Source organism: Amblyomma americanum, chromosome 1 (genome assembly GCF_052857255.1).
Source record: "Amblyomma americanum isolate KBUSLIRL-KWMA chromosome 1, ASM5285725v1, whole genome shotgun sequence".
Lineage (NCBI taxonomy): Eukaryota > Metazoa > Arthropoda > Arachnida > Ixodida > Ixodidae > Amblyomma > Amblyomma americanum.
Genome location: NC_135497.1, coordinates 520580015 through 520599547, shown reverse-complemented (window position 1 = coordinate 520599547; position 19533 = coordinate 520580015). Strand labels below are relative to the sequence as shown.

Below are 19533 nucleotides of genomic sequence, written 5' to 3'. Positions count from 1 at the left end.
ATGAATGGTCTGATGTTAATCTACTAAAAATTTATTCTGCAAAAATGAAGGTTATGTTATTCTGTGCAAGAAACAAAAATTTTCGCCTAGAAAAAAACATCACTTGTGGTGATGAATAAATTGAAATTATTCACGAACACACCACACTAGGAGTAACATTTTCTTCACACCTTACATGGAATTCGCATGCCGAGAAGTTAACAAAAAATCTCTCGTTGGTGACAGGTGCAATTGCTCGTTGCCACGCATTCCTTCCAGCTAAATTAAAGCTTCAAATATATAATGCACTATTTCTGTTTCAAATAAGTTATTGCTCATTAGTATGGTTGGCAACTACTAAAACCAACCTAGAAAAATTTACCTTCTTCAAAAGAAAGCCATACGTCACATTGCCAATCTTGATTACCTAAGCCACACGGCAAGCTTTTGAATCTTTCAATGTGTTAAGAATTCAAAGTATGTATGAATTCCATGCATTGGTCAATTCCCCCTTTTCGCACTGACTATAAGTTCCAAGCATTACAGCACAATCTTCCAATAATTTTAAATCGATGTAAAGATATAAATAACCCTACTAAGAAAGCATTGCGTGAATTATTTCTTCAGAAATAATTCCTGACTTCTCAATCGCACCCAAGTGCAGCTGTTCCCTTGCATGTTTTGCAAATTTGTTTTTTGCTGCTCCGTATTTTCATTAATAATGATTTTGTGCTTTTTGACTGTCTTGTTTTTGTGAAAACTGTAACCTGACTACGTGTTCGCTTTTTTATTATGTGTATGTAAAGATTTTCAACTGAACGTGCTCCTTTTTTTCTGTACATGTAACGATTTTGAACTGAGCCTGCCCCTGCTCCTTGTAACGGCTGCCTGGGCCTCTTCAAGCTGTATACCTGCAGCATTTAGTCCAGGCAGCCAGCTAGAATTTTCTGGGAAATATAAATGGGATTGAATTGAATACTTAAAGATCATTGGAAGAGGCCATTGTCCTCGGGTGAATGTAAACTAAGTGATGACGATAATGAAATTCGCTACACTCCTGCTCGAGTTGTTCAGCAACAGCTCAGGTTTCATGCTTCCAAAAGAGAGAAGTTTGCTCAGTGTGAAAAAAAAATCATATATGTTCACCCAAGAATTGGTATTTTGATGGTATCAGGCGGCAGGTGCAGATGAATTAATTCTGCCTCCGAGAAGAGCTACATAGAGCACAAAGCATTTTTAGGCCAGTCCTACACTTAAAGCTGTTAAAAATTTTTAAAACTGTTTTGCCTTGCACAAACAATAATACCCAGTTCTTGTTGGTCATGTGGTTATTAGTGAGGCTCTCCTATAAATTATAGCCAGAGCTAGGTTACAAGCTGTCTCAACTTAGTTTCTATAGCAGCAATGAAGAGCTTAAACAGATGCAGACCTTTTAAGTAGAAGTTTTATTCTTCATGGTGTGCCCTACAAATTTTAAATTATACTGAAAAGTAATAAAGTGGAGTGCTTGTGCCACAAAAACTAAACCTCAACAAAAAAAAAGAGAACACAAGCCAAAGGTAATCACAAATTGCCAAATTGCCCGAAACTTGAGTGTTTGACAGAACAAAAATGAAAGGAAGACCTCTCCACAACTGGAACAAAACAGGGTGATACCAAGCACGCATTTGAAACATGTTTCTTCCAAATCCCCAGTCTGGTGCTCCAGCACTCGTCAGCCAGCATGTCATGAAATGTACCTTAGTTCTGGTAGCTGTAAAGAGTATACAGCTGATCCGGCATTTTGATATGTGAAAAGTAACCCTCAATGACCACCAGGCTGAATGCTTTCAAGAGACTGTTCTAGTAAACAAGACTGCAGTTAAACACTTAGCCAGTTATGCTGGCATAATAATGCAAACCGTTAATCTGAGAGTTCACTACCAAGCAACTCTGAGATAACTGCTAAAGTGTTGCAATCGAATGCAAAAAAAAAGACTGCATACCATATTTATACGAATCTAGGCCGATAGTTTTTTCAAAAAAACGAGATGTAGAACTCTTATGTCGGCTTAGATTCGAGGATTTCGTTTCGAGGTTTCGTATTCGTAAAATACGAATAAATGTAGCACGCAGGTGGCGCCCCCACAAAACGCCAACGAAAGACAGCACTGTAGCCGTTGCTATCCGTAGCCGCTGCTATCCGTAGCCGATACTGATCAAAGCACGCGTAGGGCTAAACGGAGGAACCTGATCCTCATGTCACGTGGTTTTTAATGACGTCATTTCAAAATGGCGTTTATCTCGGTACTTTTCTGGGTACTTTTTGTCGCAAAATTAGGTACAAATGGCGCTGAAAACTTTTGAAACGTCCCTAGCCACAGTTCCTAGGTCGCTGGCGTCTCCATGGTTGCCACGGTGACCATCGCTGCCATCGCCACGGTGGTTTGTTTACATGGTTGTTTAGCGCGCGGTGCATTGACGTGTGAAAGAAGTGGTGTCGTCAAAAGCATGGAAGGTTAGCGCAAAGCGAAGTGATATTGACCGCGCTAACGTCCGGACTTGTGCCCTAGTGTTGTCTTTATTATGTAAGCTTGCAGTGCGACCGGTTCCAGCTAGTGGTATGATATGGGAAGCTCGTAAAGACTACATTTTGCCAGGCGGTGCCTGCATTGAATGAGTGTGTCGAGAATTATGGTTTCCTTGTGTTCCGCGTAACTGATTCTGACCTGTACGTACTAATACGGCAACCTCGCATGCATAATGTCATCTCTATGCCCTGTGCGATGTCTGTATTCTGTCATCCCATTTGTCAGTTGTGGTATTTACCATGTTCCTATAGTCCTGCATATGTGCCCACCGGCGGCAAGCTATGCGCAAAAAAAGGCACTTGTGTACCGAAGGAAGGCGGACAAGAAGTACTGCACTAGCCTGTGAAAGGACATATCTTCCGTCTTACATGTTTGATATGCCTGCAAAGTCTAACCACCAACTAGCCAAGCTGTAATGGATTACTTCGCATTGACGCCCATGTTGCGCAAAGCACACGGTAGGCCACAGCTGCTTTGCACGACGCCGCAGCGTTTCCCGCGGAGAGACCTCACGCAACGCGACGCATCGTGCCACATATGAGCTGTGGTCCCTACGCCGCTTTCTTCACTGATAGGCTTTTAGCGAATTTTGTAGTATGGTCACACCACCTAACCTTGTAATATCTGTGAAAGCTGTTGGTGAAGTGTTTTTATAACCTATAAGTAGAACTTGTGAAAGTAACATGGTTCTTGGTGTATTTTTTCTAACGTTCAGCATTGGAATGAAGCCAGACAAGGCTAAAACTTGTTTTGCTGGCTCTGTCATTCCTGTAGTGGTTTGTGATAATGTGGGAGGCATGACAGGCTTTCAGCATCTGCGTAGCCAGAGTCAGCACAATGTGGCCTTAGGGTTCGCTTGGAAACGTTGGGTTATTGCATGGTAAGTAAAACATAATACAGAGAGAAAAGTAAACACTCTGAATAAGCAGTCTCTTGCACCTTCTGTGTGTAACATTTTCTGAGCTTAAATTCCTAGACACCATGAATGCGTTCCAAATTTCACAGCTGTTGTTTCTGCTGCTGCAGTTAGTAAAAACGCAGACTGATAGGCTAGTTAGTATGGCATAATAAGGATAAAACAGCGCACCTGTACAAGGGCGAGACTGTGTCTTGTCTTATCTTCCTTTGTCCTTGTGGAGGTGCGCCGTTTTAGCCTTATTAGTAAAAGTATGCTGTACATATGGACGTTGGATGCCATGCATGCTGTAATCTGTTGCATGAACTTTGTGCTAGCATTTGTAGCTAGAAGGGTTTCTTTTTGACGTTAGCGCTGTATAAGTGAATATAATTTATGCACGTACGTGAACAACATGCTGGCTTGGCCTTATGTAGGTCAATGGATCATTACGAAGTGCATGAGGTGTCACATTAATTGCATGCCTGGTATTACAGCATGTTGCCACTTTTGAGGGGAAAATCTGTTTTTTTTTTGGAATGGGTACTCAGAAGTGACTAGGCAAGCTACCTTTAACTTCAAATGAGCTTGCACCTTAGATGGCAGCTCTATGGGGCAATGGACGCTAAAAAAAGAGTAGCCATGATCTTTTAATATAAAGTGAAGAACCAGAATAAACCAATATCAACACATCATACTTGTGACATGCTTCTGTGCATATAGTGAAGAGCTTAAAAATGCATGAAAATGTAAGCATGGCTTGTCTACTTATATTTGGTTATTCCTTGTAGAAGGAAGCATGTTGACAAATTTTTCTATGGTTTAAGGCAAACGTCTAGACTGGAGTGCAATTTCAATAAGGAAACAGTTACAGTTGGCCACATATGAGTATGAAATCTTCAACTTGGAAGGTCTGAAAAAACTGTGTGCCTTTCCTTTCTATCTGCATTCTATTTTTACTTCCTCACTTGACATGCTGCTGAATGGATGGATCTGCTGGTTTCTGAATTACTGGTTCTGTAACATGCACAGTCAGAACATATGCACACCACAAGTATGAGGCAACATGGTTAAAAGTGCAATGAGAAAAGAGCTTATCGATACATTTTTGAAGGTAGACAGCTCAGTTTGCTGATATGTTTAGGTGCGTTTTATATTGTTAAGGCCCAGTAGGTATTAAAGGAGCAGAGGCACCAAAATTTTAGTTGTTTTCTTTCAGTTAGAATGATTCGCAGTAGCTTGGAAAACCTAGACAACTGCATGGATTGCTCCAACAAGAGACAGTATATTTATAACTGTATTTTTCTCTCACACTGTTTAGCTTAAACAACCGAACGACGACTATGAAGTCAGCGGTGCGTTCAGGTCACGTGAGGCATGCAAAGACTGCAGTATTGTCACAACTTTGTTCGTTGTTATTTATATCAACTCGTACACAAACCTGCGAAGAGTTGGAATGACATAAAGTGAACTGGCAACGATTATATCTCAATTTTTTGCATGCCTAACGGGACCTGAACTGACGAAAAATTAAAAGGCTCAAGTGTGTAGCAAACCAAGAGCAATGGAAACCAAGGAGGGCTTTGGGCAATTGTAATAATTTAAATGAAGTGGGGAAATTGCCTTTTGTTAATCTTTACATTGCAGGTATAGTAAAAGTACACTATGCCGCCACAGTGGCTGAATGGTTAAGGTGCCTGACAACTGAGCCCAAGGGCACGGGCTCAATCCCAATTGCGGCAGCCGTGTTTCAGTGGAGGTGAAATGCAAGGCGCCTGTGTACTGAGTGATATCAGTGCACGATAAAGAGCCCCATCTGGTCAAAACTAATCCGTAACCCTGCACTATGGTATCCCTTATAAGCCTGTTGCCTTGGGGCATTAAACCTCATATTCCATACCATACCATAACTTTGGTGTGTGTTCTGTGTGCTTGACCATTTAAGCTGCAGTAATTGCTAGCACTCTTGAATTTTGACGCCATCAGATGTGCGTACACGTACTCTACCCTCTCTTCTCACCAGATCGGCACCCATCAGGACCCTCTTTCTTCTCCTCCTCCCCTTCCTGAGTGCAGAGAAGCAGGCCAGATATCAATCTTTCTGGCCGACCTCTTTGCCGTCGTTTCATTAAATTTACCTATCTTAAATTTTCATGAGTATTTGTGTGTGCAAATGTACAATATGTGGTGTTGACGAGGTGCATATCAACTATTAGATATGCATGCCACCCATGCTATGATTGGCATCCATGTGTGCATTCATGCCTGTCATGTAAATAATGTAAGTAGCACAGGCTCCATACAGTGGCCAGAGAGCGCTGCGGAGCAGCACTGCTTTCAGCACTACCGTGGCAGGTATGACGATACTGGGAAGGCGAACACGCTGGCTGCACTACTTGCTCTCAAGTCCTTGCTGCGTTTTGTACATGACCGCCGGCCGTGTTCTTGCTGCATCATGCGCTGTGCTTTCCAATGTCGCAAGTGGCATTTTCTGGTTTTATGCCTATTAAAGGCTTTTAACAATGCGTTGTTCCCACCGCTCTGAAGGGCTTAATTAAGTTGCGCTTTATTTTATTGCGGAAATTCACTCTTTGGCATCAGTGGAATGTAGGACTCCAATGAGTAGTGCATACCATGGTTGTTAAGGGACGATTATGGTGTATGAAACATGTCAGATACCTATCATCTCTTGAAGGTCTCTTGGTTGCATAGACTCGGCTAACTGTAGTAATTGGCATGCGTTCAAATTGCACTTTTTTGCATATTTTCACGAGGTGGTTAGTGTAGACGCTTGTTGACTAATTCGACACAAATTTGCAGCCATCGCTCTGAATATAAAATAAGATGAAATAAAGCGACAACAGCTAATTTGCACTATGGCGCGGTATGCGTAAGCCGCGCAACACAGGCAAACACTAAAGTTTATGGGACATACAGATTTAAAAAAAGCCCAATTGCTTGGCACTCGATCTAAGCATGCAGCCACAAACTGGAACATGTTCGTTACACTTCCCTGCACGAACTGCACAGTGCACCCCTCCTCCAGCAGGCGAGGAAATCCAGCTTTTTCGTGATTTCGATATTCAGCAAAACTTGTGGGCGTCAGTACGTGCTATTGGCAGCAAAGGTTACAGGACGCAAGTTCTCGGATTTAAAAAGAAGTTGTAGCGCTACCTCTTACCCAGTCGCTAGGTAGTATTACCAGTGGAAGGAACGCCCCGTCATGCATTCGTACATTTCAGGTGATATGCTTGCGTGCTGAAATAATCCCACAGTGCTGAAATAATCCCACCCCCTCCTCGCATTACGTTAGCTTCTGATTCTGACAGCACGTACGTGTTTGATATGATCACAAACATCAAAGAAACTAAAGCACGGTGAGAAGCCACACAAACGCCGAAAGTGCGGTTAGATGCCCACAATTAGAAAGTAGCTCTAGCGCTATCAAAATTCTAAATGCATGTTGCAGGAGTTGTAACGTGTATGCAATTTGAAAATGTAGCTTTAAATGCGCGGCAGTATGACTGACGTTGAACTTGACAGAGGTTGTTGACTTGACTCTCCGTACTGCTACAGTCCACCTCTCGGTCGTGCAGCCTACCAGAAAACTTGCACATTTTGATGCCAAGCTTCCTGCCAGGCTGTAATAATTCTGGACGCAGCATAACCGGCAGTAGTGTATTTTGCTTCCTGAAATTTCTTAGGTCGTTTCCGCTAGTACTCGCAATAGTTGCAGTGCTGTGAAAGCATCTGAGAGAGTGCTGCAGCACACGGCGCTTCCGCTCCCCCGCCCCACAGTTTTGTGAAAGCTGCGCTAGTTGGCGCAGGGCTCGTGACCAAACTTGACTGTACGGAGCCTATAAGTAGTGAACTAGGCGTGGTGTCAAAATGTGTGTAAAGCAAAAAATTCTCGTGTTTACATGTGCTGATGAGTCATTTTCATTGTAATGGCAAGCATGATTATGTTGAAGATTGCAGCAATATATCAGCACACTATGATTTTGAATGGTCAAATCTTTTGACTTGCATCTGTTGCAGTGTAAAGTACACATTACTGCCAATTAACATGATTAGTGTGAGTGGTTTTATTGTACACTGTTGGGAGTGAGGCTTCCAGTCCATCCGAAGTGCTCTGATGAAAAGTACCTTTTATAATGGTACTTGTGGTTGCTTCATGTCATTGAAACTAAACTCGAATAACAAATAATGTGATTTTGAGCCGTATAAGTGAAAATTATGTGACCGCTTTGTTCATGACACTACATTTGGTTTGGTTCTATCCGCTACAATGATAGAAGACTGTGCTGCTTTGAAACAGCAAAGAGACATGCACTGAAGCCTTGGATGCGCAGCAAGAGACAAAGCGTGCATATTGTTGACCATGCAATGTTGACCCTTTTGTGTCGTACGTTTCCAGCTCCTATTACAGTTTTTTTTGCTTAATTTTCTTATGGGCCGATTTAGAAATCTGCTAAACATGGTCGCACGTCTCAGCTTTAGTCTAACCAGGCAGCTTTGGAGAAAGCGCACATATTTATAATGTTTTGGTTTTATTTTCGTGAATGACACTGCTGTATCAATTTTATTGGCGCTTCCTTTCAATGAGTGTGTTGATTATCGACAGCTGCATAAGTGACTATCTTATTTATAATGTAAATTCTAACTCATTGTTTTTTTTCTAGTTTATTCCCAATATAGGCTATTTTTATTTGTGCCTCTTTGAGGAAGATCGCGATGATGATGATGGTAGCGCTCTTAAAGCGCCCCCTACAGTCAGTGAGCTAAGAAGAAAAAAAACAACATGGCGGTTGTTTACGTGCTTCGAATCGCGGTCGGCGGTCGTTGCGAGTGAAGAATTCGCCGGCGTCGCGTCTTTGTGGCTTGTGTAGATATTTAAATTTGCCCTTTTTGTTTGTGACCAGCAGACCGCCCGTAGAATGCGTGTTTACCACCCATGCGCCCCTAAAGGTGAGTGAACAGGATGCAAGCGCGTGCCGTCCAGTATTGGCGTCCCAGATCGGGGTGTTTCAAGCTCATTGCGGAAAAGATCTGTACATATAGCTCTTGTTATAATCATCACGATGCAGTGTGTAGGCTGTGATACGTCATCGCCGTGACTATCTCATGGGGAAAGGGTTGGAGAACGTTGCAGCATGTCTTTTCTAGCCCGCCCTCTAACAGTCCAAGGCACTGATCTGGACACCAAATGGCGACAGTACCGATTGACGACTGTTGTGGGTGCTTGTGTGCGAAATTGCATTGATCTGCCAGATCGCAGAGTGAAGCAATTGTCGGCAGAACAATCGCAAGGCTTACCCGACTGTAGCTTGCAACCACCTCAGCGGTCCCAATGCTTGGGACAGAGCGAAGAAATAAAGCTGCACAGTGCGAACGCTGGATTATCGAAAACCGTGCTTACGTCTCGTATAGTAGCTATTGGAATTGAGTATTCTGGAATGCACTGGCAATGCGTACTTCTGCTCTTGGGGCCGAGTGACCCGTCTTCCTTCATGGCGCAGGCAGAGTGTACTGAACGCGTGTGCACACGCTGAGCGGCGCATCTGAAAAAGTGAAAAGTGTTTCCATGTTCACTGCACGCTTTCATCGACGTAGGAGTTCTAAGGTAATCCTGTGAGTTCACGTTCTGTTGGTATACAGTCATATTTGGTTTGTGCAATCAGTGACTGCCCACATACTGTTGAAAAGCGAGATTTTTATTGTCTGCCAAAGATGATGTGGTGGCATGTATAAATTAATATAGCATAGTAACAATGTGACACTGAACACTTTTGTTAAGATGTAATAGCAAGTAATTTCGATGTTTGTGTAAGCCAGTGTGTTTGCCTTCATTGCTAAAGAGACTGAAGCAAGTGTTTGGGTGTTTATGAGTGGGGACAGAACTGGTGTATCAAGTAGGTGATAGACAGGTGCCCAGACCATGCATACTCTGATGCTATGTACAAGTGTCGCATTTTGTCAGACTTCAGCTGCGAGTGATTCTTCGTGTCCTGCATCTTTTTGTTCAATGTAAAGAAAGTTGGTAATAACAAAGCAGAGTAGCTCAGAATGGAATAGGCTTGGGCAGGTTGGTAATTCATTGTAACACAGTGAGCATAGCACGGGAAGAACGAGAGGGGACAAGCACTATTCTTGTCCTGTTTCCTCTTCGTCCTGCGTTCTTTCCGCGCTATGCTTACTGCGTTACAGAGCAGCTCAGTGCGGCCAGACTTCACGGGATACCAAGGAGGACACATTAGAGTTGGGTCATAGCGATGATAGGTTACGTCATTCTAATGAAAAGGGGCTGCTTTTGCTGAGTATGAAGCTTTTATAGGCTATAATAGGCCAAAAGGTGAAATGGAAGTGTCATCATCCTGGCCGTTTTTACAAGCAACCTGTGCCAAGTTTTTGAGCGCAGTGCACCAAAGCCAGACAACATTGCTATTCACTTTCTAACAGTAATCACGGAGCCCTTCTCTATGTTTATATCACGAGTTTGAATCGAGTGCTCGGAAAAATTTGTAAATCTGATTTTATTTTTGGTGAATGCAGCAAACATCAACATAACCAGAAGACCAGACGTTAGATGGAGTTGTGCTGGCATGGTCATACTTGCCAGCCTAATTTAGAAGACTGTCAAAAATGGTCGCGCATCTTAGGGTTTAGTTGTAATCAAGCAGAGTAAGGAGGAAAAGAATCTGGAGTCGTTTTTGCTGTGAATTTCGTGACTAGAGGAAAGGGGAAAAGAGGGAAGGTAGTGCTGAAATTAACTAGTGTTCAGCGTTAGTAAGGCAAGTCAGGAGGCATGCTGGGTGCATTCCGGTAAGTTGCACGTTGTGAAGACAGCTGTGCCAGACTGCACCAAGCGCGCATCAACTCCACTGGCCGCACTGTGCTCTGCTGGTTTTGCACCGGTGGTTGAAGTGGCGGGCTGTGTGATTTTGAGCTTTGTTCGGAACTCCCTACTTGTCTGCAGATGGTATAGCTGTGAGCGAAGTTCTCAAGGAAGCCAGTGAAGTGCGAATGCATGTGAAGGCTGCTGGTGATGCGGTATGTTGTAACCACCTGCTGGGCAGTGGGACTCGTAAGAGCTTTTGCATGGCATGCATGCAAATTCGAGAGCCTATTGCAGCAAGTGCAGGAGGGCGGAATTATGGGAATTTTCGTGCTTTAGAAGAAAGTGTTATATAATGCCTAGCATTTGTGTTTTCAAACCTGTTATGAGCTCTGTGTGCTGTTGTAATGCTTTTGTTAATATTCTGTTATGCTTTTATTAATCAATTGTGGTGTCATCTGGGCGCGCCGTGCCCGAAATTTTAGGCAAATGGACCACGGAGTAGGCACTCCTGGGACTGTATGTGACCTAATTGGCTCTTGCATGGGTTTACACATGTGTAATACTAGGTGTTTGCATGAACCTGACAATGTCGGGTCAAGTTGGCCGTTCAGGCTTGTGTAAATGCTTAGTAATCGTTGGGTCGGGCTAAGTCAACCAAATTGCAAGCAGTTCGTTGCTCAGCCCCATCTTCTTGGCAATGTGCACACAAGCATTGTCAAGTCATAGAGTCAGATCATTCGGAAACTGTTTTGTACTGGCACTTCTGGGACAGAGGGAGCATGCCACAGTTGTGGGTGGCACTTTTGCATGTTCTGTCTTGCTTAACACTGGGCATTACTGTACCTACGCCGGTCCTTACTCACCAAGATTAAGTTCAGGAAAATTCGCCATCAAGTACAAGTGTTCTTGTTGAGGCCTTTTCCCGACTTACCTTGGGTTCCTGTAAACGAAGCTGTAGTAGTAGACTCCTGCCATACTTAGGCATATGCATCATTAGTGGAAACCACTGCTGTATGGTTCACTTGTGTCCCTTAAGGATACGTTTGTTGTTTACAAGCACATGATCTTAGCTTTATATTGGCTGCATCAACGAGATGTTGGCTCTGAATTTATCGTATGGAAGCTCATTTGCCATTTTGCTGGATAAATAATCATGTTCTTAAATGTGGCAGGTTTTGATTGCTGATATTAGCACCATTGCATTGCTGAGTGATAGTAACAAACTGGTAGTCGTGTTTGTTCAGTAACCTTTTCTGTGGCACTGCTGTGCCAGCAATAGCTCAGCAAGTCTAGTAGGCAAGTCTGATGCGTCTTGCAGAATGTTTTAGAAGTTTGCAGGCATCACAGAACACCTTTGTGTCATGCTGGTATGCAGAAGGGCTGAAATGCGGGCCAGTTGGTGCATTGTACCTTGAAAAAAAACAGTCACAAAAGACAAGGGACAAGAGAAGGAGTGTTCACGCCACAAATACAGGACCAGTCGTTGGACCAGTCGTGAACACTCCTTCTCCTGTCCCTTGTCTTTTGTGACTGGTTTTTTTTCATGCTGGTAGTGTGAGGTGCTGTAACTTTGTACAAGTGAGCCAAATACGGTTTAGCATTGAAGTATTATTAGGATGGTTCTTGTTGGCTTTTCTCAGAACGGAGCAGGAGGTATGTGCACACTTTTCATTTCTACACTTTTCACATCCATTTTAGAGCACCACTCTTTGCCACCCGTTCTTGGATTCCACGTCGTAGTCGGCATTACACGCCACCTGCCACGGCAAGAGCGGATGAATGGAAAACTGGAAGGTGGCTGCCACGGGAAGATCCCGGAGGGCGGCTAGTAGCGTAACGCGCCACCTCCCAGCTGTGGCAGGTAGTAGCAAAGCGAAATGCCACCTATCACTGAATCTTGCCGTGGCAGGTGGCTCTCTTAAATTTTGTACCTTAGCATATTGCAAAACTAAGATACATAAACAGCTGCGCTTAAAATTCGCATTACCGACTATCGCAATTGGCTGTGTATACATACAACCTTTGTCCGTAAAGTACCGAGACTTAGTCCATTAAAAAAAATGCGTTGAAATCATTGAAATCATTTGTGCAGCACCCCTTCGAAATAATCTCCCTTGCAGTCTATACACAGCTTCCAGCGCTTCTTGAGGTCTTGGAAACAGTTGGAAAACGCTTCTTTTGGCAGGGCTGCCAGCTCCTATGTCGTGGCGCCTTGAATGGCCTCCCCACTCCCCATCCAGCGACCTTTTAGGGCTCTCTTCACACGAGGAATCGGGAAAAAATCGCATGGGGTGAGGTCAGGCGAGCATGGCAGATGGGGAACTACAGTAATGCTGTGCTTGGCGAGAAATTTTGTCACGCTGAGAGTAGTGGGCGGCCTTGCGTTATCGTGGAGAAGGCTCCATTGTCCAGATGCCCATAAGTGAGGGCGACGGCGTCGCAGTGCATCACGCATGTGTTGGAGAACGCGGATATAAAACTCCTGATTCACCGCCTGCCCTTGTGGGACGAACTTGTGGTGTACGACACCTCAGGCATCGAAAAAACTATCAGCATCGTCTTTGTTTTGGTCTTCTGTCGCTGCACCACTCTCGTCGCTGGAGAGCTTGTGGACCGCCATTCGGCGTTCTGCCTCTTTGTTTTGAGGATCGTATTGAAAACACCATGTTTCGTCTTCAGCAATGATGGTGTCGACGAATACCAGCATCCTTCTCTGCCTCAGAGAGTAAATCAGCGCTCACTGATGCCCGCGTGTCCTTCTGGTCCTGTGTGAAGGAGTGCGGCACAAGTCTGGCATTCAGCTTTTGTTTCCCCAAGTTCTCACATAGAATTTGGTGGCATGTTGTTCTTACTAATGTCGAGAGCATCTGATAGCATGCGGATTGTAATGGTGCGGCCTTGCTGTATGATTTTCCTGATCCGAGCCACGTTGTTTTCATTCTGTGAGGTTTAAGGGTGCCCCTGCCTTGTGTTGTCTTCCACAGACGTTCTCCCCGAAACGAACCTCTTGTGGAACTCGAAACCTTGTGCCCGCGATAATGTCTCATTGCCGTAAGCGCCACGAAGGAGCTGCTACATCTGTGTGGCTGTCATGCCAAGCTTCACACAGAATTATAAGCTTACACGTCCATCTCTCCACATTCACTCACAGTAGAATGTGCAGACGACAAGTGACAACGTATTTACATGTAGTGCCATCTAGCGGCTCCCTCAGCAACTAACATAAATAGCTCAGGTTAGCCCGAAAAGGTTGTGCTACACATACGCACCAACATTTGTTTTGGGGAATTATTTCTAGAGAAGAAAATAAATCAGTCTCGAAACTTTACGGACAAAGGTATTTTTTGCCCGTGGTTTACTGCTGCTACAATAGCACACATGGCTCAGTCTGTGCACTCTACTGCGTGCTAGCGCATGGTATGCTTCAAAAGCAAGGGTTCGGGCAAGTTGTTTGTTTTAGTTAAGGTTGGTCGCAGAACAAAAAGGGATGACACGGGAACCAGACACATAGCACTGACCATCGAAGAGTTGAGTCAGTGCTGTGTGTTCGGTTCTCGTGTTTGTGCTGTCTTTATTCGTTGCAATGTGATCAACCTTAGCTTCAAAAGCAGTCTTCACACTCTGTACAGGGGCAGTGCACATGCAACTGCTGCACAGAAAAGGCCTTAATAAGGTAATAAACATTGTCCATTTCGCGCTCGTGTCTGTGTACAGCACCTGGTGCTAACTGCTCGCTACACTGCATATTTCAATTTAGGCGCCAAATGTACTTCCTTGTGATGCATGGTGTAGCGAGTACTTTTCTACTTGGCATGTAACAAACTGTAGCTGTGATTCAAAAATATCATTGTAATGCGTCAGCATCAGAACCCCCATGTTGGAATAATTCGTCCATCCATCCGTCTGAAGCCTCAGGTGGCAAAGTGGAGAGAGTGGAAAGAGAAGAGAGGGTAGGTGGAGATGGTTGGCAAGCGGTTGACAATCACAGTCGAGGGGTGGGGAGAGTGGATGTGTCACAGATAGCTGGATTTCATTAGGTGAGTGGAGTGGGCGTGTCACGTGGTGATTGATGGGACCCATTCGTAGTCTGAACCTGTCAGCAGCTGCTGCGCTCCGTCTGGCAGGAACATAATGCTGACGCATACTGTGCCGCATGAGTCACATTGATGGTCTGTGATTTATTTTTAGCCTTAATTGATCAGCATTTAACACATGTACCATTCGTGATTAAATTTTATCGGTTTTCATGCGGCACTGCAGGGACCAGCTTCGCGACATTCATGCGTATGCCATTTTCACGTTTGCTACAAGTAACAAGCTCATGCATTTTATACTATATTTCATGATTAATTTCAAAAAAACATAATTAATGTAACAGTCCTTATTTTGACATCACCTTATACTGACACCACAGACCATTTAGATTGAACTAGCGAGAAACTATTTTCTGCAAAAGAAGTGAGATACTACTACACGTGAACAATATTGACAAAGGCTTTGACCCTATAGGCACGTTTTGTTCAAATGAAAGAAACTTTTCTAATCTTCAAGTATTCCCATCATTATTGTGTTCGGACAATAACTGGAAGTTGCAGCAAAAATGCTGTTAATGAACATGCATTGAACACCTTGTCAGTTGTGCCCATGTGATGTGGGTATTGCAATTAATAGACAAGTTGGTTGTTTGGTTTATGAGGTTTAACGCCCCAAAGCGAATCAGGCTACGAGGGGCGTCGTAGTCGAGGGCTCCGGTAATGTCGACCACCAGTGGTTTCGCACAGCACACGGACCTTTAGCATTTTGCCACCATCAAAATTAAATCACCGCAGCTGGGATCGAAGCGGCGTCTAATGGAATCTATTGAATTTCAACGTTACACACACAGATTAGTTTTTGCTATGTGCAAGTTGTATTTAATGTCTGTACTAGGAAGGGTAGCTTTCTAAAGCCACAGATGGGCTTGTAGGGCATCGTAAACATCCATTAGAATCAATGTTTTTGTACAGTGATCACACAATGGCAGCGTATCTATGACTGCAAATGTTTAAATCAAGCGTAGTATCTTGAAGCTTATTAAAAATAGATCATATGTAAAATTACCTTCGAACTTCTCAGAAGTACCACATTCGTGGAGAAATGCAATTGAAAATTGCCAAAATGCCTAGGAAAAGAAATTTTGGCAGCCAAGAAAGGAAAAGGAGCACTTTATGCGAGGACTGTGGAAGGATAGGTTGCACCCAATTGTGGAAAACGATGAACCCTAAGAAATGATATGTGAAGGTGTTGCAATTCACATTTCGTGCATACTGGGCTGCCTTGCATTACGACAACTTGTCCAGGTTGACTGCCACAAGTCAAGGAAAACCCCTGATACATACACCCGCAGCTTTCTGTTAGACATTTTATTTGCAACATTCGTTATCTAGCTGACAGGTTATCAATATCCCGAGGTGAATGTGAGGTGCAGGATGAAACGGGTGCCATGTCTGGATACTGGAGAAAATGTGGTGTGATGAGCCTTGGGAGCCTTCCTCTTCACGTGGCTCCAGGCAGTTTTGAGGCCACATATTACGGTTGACAGTGCTTCATTCTGTAACCTAATACCACAGTTACTTGCATAATAGATGCAGTCTGTGGGAAAAAATTTGAATGGTAATTTTGGTGCATTTATTACATGCTGTAAAACTTGGTGTGGTCAATTAAACTTCCCCAAATTTTGGCGACTGAAGTAGGCAAGGCATTTATTATGCAAGTGCATCCATTATGTAAGTAAATATGGTGTACGAAAGCCTGAAACAAAAATAGAAATAAGTATCTGCATGAGTGGAACAAATTCCTAGCAACTTTGCCACAGCACCATACCTATGACTGCCAAGCAAATTCATTTATGAAGTGCTTTACTATTGTGAGGGAAGGCCATTCTCAACTAGTTCTACCACGGCAATATACGTCCGTGTGACACATTGCACCAGCAATGTTCCGAAAAATGAGTAATACTGTTTGTCTGCTGCAGCAGTATTGTCTTTGGTAAATAAGATGAATGGTAGTTATGTGCTCCACGATAACTACATATTCTCAACTGTCCTCTAAAAGGGCAGTTCACTGTGACATCACGACATGACAAAGAGGTATGTATGCAGCATGGAGTGCCACTTGATACTGCTTTTCCTGAAGTGCACCACATGCAAACAAAAATGATAGTGAATGCAAGGCAGGTATGAACAAGCAACAGAGTGCACTAATTGCCTAAAGATGAGAAATGCTTGCTAATTGTCAAGAGGTTCTCTGTTGAGCAGCACCAGAGAAAATTTACTCACACATGCAGATTCTGAGTGGGGAATGAGGGGCCTGAAATATCTTATTTTTAAACAGTGGGGTTTATATTTGAGAGCGACACATGGGCTATGAGGGACACCATAATGGAGGTCTCCGGATTAATTTGCACCCCCTGGGGCTTTTTAACGTGCGCTGACTTTGAACAACATATTGGCATTCTTGTATTTTTCCTCCACTGAAATACAGCCGCCACGGCCAGGATCAAACCCTGGGGTAAGCAGTCTAAAGACGCCAGAGCCACTGAGGTGCCATAGCGGGATGAGTTCGCCATTCCTAGGAGGAAAATTTCGGGAAGAAAGAATGACTAGAAAGGAATTACTTGAGGCCTGTAGTGTACCCTTACTGGTGCTGCTTGACATGGGATATCAGTTCCCTTGTTATGACCATGCGGGCTTCAAGAAAATTAGCAAATGGCACTCCTCTTCCCTGCTGTGTTTTTAGCTTGCTATGCTGAAGAACTTTGTCAAAGCAGCCCAGCAACTACCTCACAAAATAATCCTCACCTGAAATCTGCCATCTTCAGTTGGCAGGGTCTACAAACAGCCAGCACATTCAGGTGCTACTTTCTGCATTAAATATTTTCCCTCATCAAATCTGCAAAAAACAAACACAAGCAAGGCAAGCACACAACTTGTGAAAAAGCTACATTTTCTCTAGTCAAGGACAAGTGAGCACCTGTCCCTATGACCAGTGTGGTTCAGCCTAAAATTTGGATGGCTAGTCTGGTGTAAAAATTTAGTTCTCTATAAAAAAGTTTTGCAGCCCATTCTGCTCTGCACACAGAGATACAGCAAGCTTCCTGCAATGCAAGCATGACAAGGACTATGTATTGCTGGACTGTATCAACAATGCCTAGGATTAGAATGCCTCCTTACTGTTAGTGGAGGTGCTGGCTTCCCTCAACCTGAACCCGCAGCTCTGCAGCTGTACATTGCCCCAGATGTTAGCATGGCTCAAGTCAGCAACCTGCAAGCCCGTAGCATTAAATGGAGTTGTACTCAGGATCATTGATATTGCCACTTGAATGACAAGGTAGGCTCACTATAATTCAGGGCACCAGGGTTCTTCCGTTACCTGACTGCACTTTATACAAACAGCCCGCTTTGGCCTGCTACATTAGAATTTTATAAGTTCCACCCAAATACTGTCTGGCATTGCACAAACGTTTTGCTTAAATAGTTTTTACTAAGTGAGAATGAAACATACAGTTAGGAAAGAGTTAGGCAAATACTTCAGTACATTACCAGCAATGCATTCATATGCACTTAGGCTAAGTCTTTACTGTAAGCTTGCCTATGCCACAGCAACTGGTCCATCAAAACAACAATATGGCCTTTGCTGCACTTTCCTTGGAAATTGTTCAGTGCAGTCATGCTGCGAAAATAAAATTCAGACTCTTTGAGAACAGCCATACACATCACTGGTGCACCCTCAGTAACGGAATCTCTGGTGTCCGAGTCACCATCGGCAGCTTGTGAGCATGTCTCATGGACATTTTCAGCCAGTTTTTTTTAAATCTTAGTTCCCTTTGTGCTGTCCAATTCATCAACAGCTTGTGAGCTGAAAACAGTGATGAAACATGCTAACACTTCATTTGCTGCACTTTCCTTGGAAAGTGTTCAGTGCAGTCATGCTGCGAAAATAAAATTCAGACTCTTTGAGAACAGCCATACACATCACTGGTGCTCCCTCAGTAACGGCATCTCTGGTGTCTGAGTCATCATCGGCAGCTTGTGAGCATGTCTCATGGACATTTTCAGCCAGTTTTTTTTTTAATCTTAGTTCCCTTTGTGCTGTCCAAATCGTCAACAGCTTGTAAGCATGTTTCATCGCTGTTTTGAGCTAACACATCTGCTGTCCTGTGCTTTTTGACCTTAATGGCATGTTATACCTGGGCAGAAGTATTGCAACAATGTGTATTGTGAAAGTTCTGGTTAACAGAAAAGTGACAGCTGAGTTTAATTTGCACATGCTTCCTTAGACTGCATATATACGCAACCAAAAGACTGTTTTCTCACTTCAACATATTCTAGAATTTAACTCGGCTTGCATTGAGAGCTTGCTATATAGTTTATGTCAGCTCCACCTGTGGCACTGTTGGAGATGCCTCTCATGCTCTTCAACACACACACCATCCAAGCCACTGCCACACCGCTGTACACTATGTTACACATCTATGTACACTCCATGCACACACTTACCAGCAGCACACGTGACAAGGTTGGAGGTGCCTCTCGCGCTCTAACACACACACCATCCAAGCCACCGCCACGTGGCTGCACACTATACCACACATCTATGTACACTCCATGCACACACTTACCAGCAGCACACGTGACAAGGTTGGAGGTGCCTCTCTCTCACACACCATCCAAGCCACCGCCACGTGGCTGCACACCATACCACACATCTATGTACACTCCATGCACACATACTTACCAGCAGCACACGTGACAAGGTTGGAGGTGCCTCTCGCGCTCTAACGCACACACCATCCAAGCCACCGCCACGTGGCTGCACACCATACCACACATCTATGTACACTCCATGCACACACTTACCAGCAGCACACGTGACAAGGTTGGAGGTGCCTCTCTCTCACACACCATCCAAGCCACCGCCACGTGGCTGCACACCATACCACACATCTATGTACACTCCATGCACACATACTTACCAGCAGCACACGTGACAAGGTTGGAGGTGCCTCTCGCGCTCTAACGCACACACCATCCAAGCCACTGCCACATGGCTGCACACCATACCACATCTATGTACAAGTGCAGGCAGAACAAAAAGGAACATGTGGTCAAGAACAGTTATTCCAATTTATCAATTCAGTGAGCACTGCTGTTCCGCTTTTCATGGAAGACAACTGAAAAGCATGACATACTTGTTTTTTTAAGACATGTTGG

General features: G+C 43.9%; 1 long non-coding RNA gene across 1 annotated transcript; it reads right to left on the bottom strand.

Moving 5' to 3' along the window:
• Positions 1-15669: 15669 nt before the first annotated feature.
• LOC144107137 (uncharacterized) lies at positions 15670-17482 on the bottom strand. Its single transcript, XR_013309228.1, has 2 exons — positions 17122-17482; positions 15670-16072 (listed from the first exon to the last, which is right to left on the bottom strand). It is a non-coding gene; the product is annotated as an uncharacterized LOC144107137 (long non-coding RNA).
• Positions 17483-19533: the final 2051 nt, after the last annotated feature.